Source organism: Girardinichthys multiradiatus, chromosome 9 (assembly GCF_021462225.1).
Source record: "Girardinichthys multiradiatus isolate DD_20200921_A chromosome 9, DD_fGirMul_XY1, whole genome shotgun sequence".
Lineage (NCBI taxonomy): Eukaryota > Metazoa > Chordata > Actinopteri > Cyprinodontiformes > Goodeidae > Girardinichthys > Girardinichthys multiradiatus.
The window spans coordinates 15883934-15886558 of record NC_061802.1 but is presented as its reverse complement, the minus strand read 5'-3'; positions in this window follow the sequence as shown (position 1 = coordinate 15886558).

The window sequence follows — 2625 nt, the reverse complement described above, 5'->3', positions numbered from 1 at the left end:
GTTAGTCGCATTGGGCAGGGATCAATTGTAGGGTGCGCTCAATTTATCCTACGGCTTAAACGAAAGACTGCGGTGCAAACACTGAGCCGACGCTCATTGCACCGCCCATCCCTGGCGGCAGGATGGAAATCAAACAAACTCACAAGGCAGAGTTACTCAGCCGGTTGGTTCATGGATGCTCAGGGGGAGTACCCGAGGCAGGCTATTTGACGGTTCAAAACCAACGTTTTAACTTGAAAAACGCTGTACATCAGGAAACGAAATCCGCTAAATAAAAATCCCTCCGCCATGACATTTTGACACGCATTGTGTTGGTGTCTTCGTGTTCCTTCATAGCTAAACACGTGTGTGGGATTTCTAATCTAACCTGGAAACCCATCTTTCTCGTTATCCTTTGCTAGATGCAGAGGGTTTTATTGTCAGAATGTTTCGTGGATTTTACGGATAGGTAGGAAGATATAAAAAGAAAATTGCTACATGGTCAACAAGAGAGTGTAAAACATTTAATAAAGTCTCAGTAGTACGTTACATAATCTTATTGAACATAAAAGACTGAGAAAAACAATAAAAATGCTAAGAAGCAATTTTGGAGGAAGCTTTGTACTCAGAGTTACTGAGTTCTGAGTACTTGAGTTATTGTTTCTCTGAGTTACTCTGTAACCATGAGTAATTAAAAAGTGTGGGTAAAGAATGAATGGATTGAAAAGAGAATTTGGTTATCCAGTTTTAGTTGACACTGGAATAACAGCAATCCGGGGCAGACTGGTCACCGGGAGCACCGGGACATTTCCCGGTGGCCTGGCCGCTGACCTGGCTGTGCGATCTCTGAGTGGCGGAACCAATGGTTCGGCTTAAAAATCAATCCATGCCGTTCATGCGGCTCACTCGGCGAACCTATCTGCCTGACTGAAACTCCTACAGACCGTAGTAGCGATAGGTAAAGACAGACACACCCCCTCCTTTTTTTCTCAGCCTGTCTGTCACAGCAATGCAGAGACTGGCGACCTGTCCCGGGTGTACCCCGCCAGCCCCCCAGCGACCCTGTGCGGAAGAAGCGGGTATAGAAAATGGATGGATGGATAAATATGGCCAATGCATAAAAATAGTCAATGAGTGAACTTGAATAGATGGGTTGATTTTGGAATTGTCTTTACAAATGTGGTGAAGAAAGCATTCTCAGTACAGTAAGCAGCACTAGTGCTGCAAGAGCTCCTGCTGACATTAAGGTGGTGATCAGCAGCAGTAAGGAGTCAGAGCAGAAACCTTCAGGTACAATTTGAGCATAAAACACACCAGCAGGCTATGCTTTTAGAATACTTTGTACCTCGCTCATGATGATCTGCATAAAACTAACTTTACAAGCATAGATTATTTAAAATGTTAATTTAATTTAGCAGAACAGCCAACAATACAGGGAGGGAGAGAGAGAGATGGGGAAAGACATGTACAGCAATAGACATAAAATTCAAGAAGCAGTTTGATTGTTTTTCCCACCCTCATTCCAAGGATTTGGATTTATTTTTCAGTACAGCCTAAATCAGACAAGTCAAAGATAAATTCCAATTCATTTGTTGTATGATACTATGATTGATTATCATATTAGTGAGTTTAAAAGGGCTTATACATAGCATAATTTAGGTGGATGTCATTTCAGTTTATGTGATATGAGTACATAATATTGCACCACAGCAGAAACATTTATTTTATTGGTATGCAGTTGATGACGTGTGTAGACGTCATGCATTCAAAGTGTGCTCAATTTAATTCAGCTTTGGTGGTTCGCTTTAATTTGCTGGTGGTGGCCTGCAAGGATGGTATCAAATTCCCCCCCTGACAGCAATGACAGATGAGAGGAAAACAGAAATGTAAGCTCAGACATTTATTAAAGTTCATGGTTCAGAAAACGTTAGTAGAGAGAGGAGAAGATGGAGGGAAGAAACAATGGCTGAGAAATAAGAGGCATTACAACAAAATGGAGGAAGCAATGACTTCATAAATGCACCATTTACAAAAGTATAACTAAATCCAGCTCTAAGGAAAAGAAGCTCCAAGAAAAGATCAAATAAGTTATGACAGATAGGTCAATTTAGTAAAACATCAAAGGAGTTTCTTCTGGAATTATTTAGTCTAGTTTGGGAAGGAGGAGAATTACCATAGGTCTGGAAAGAAGCTGTTATAGCGCAAATACCTAAAACCATGTAAAGCATGTAAAAATCCAGGGAATTAAAAGCATATTGCATTAACATCTAATGTGTTTAAAATAATGGAGAAAATGATAAATGGCGGGTTAACATCTTATGTTAAAACAAATATCTGATTTGTTTTGATAATAGCAGATAACGTTGCAAAGGAGGCATCAGAAATAGATCCATAGATAATCAATATACAATTATAGGTCAAATGTTACACTATTCATGTTAGGAAAAAAATTTTCAGGCCGATGAGACTGGTGGACTAGAAGAATCAGTGGAACATGTTTTGGTGCGCTGCCAGCAGAATGAGGAAGGAAGAAAACACTTGACTGAAAAACTCATCCAGGTGGAAGTTAACTTTGACTTAGTGGGCATCTTACAAAACAATTCAAGAAATGACTGTTACCAATATTTAATGCATTATCTAATAACG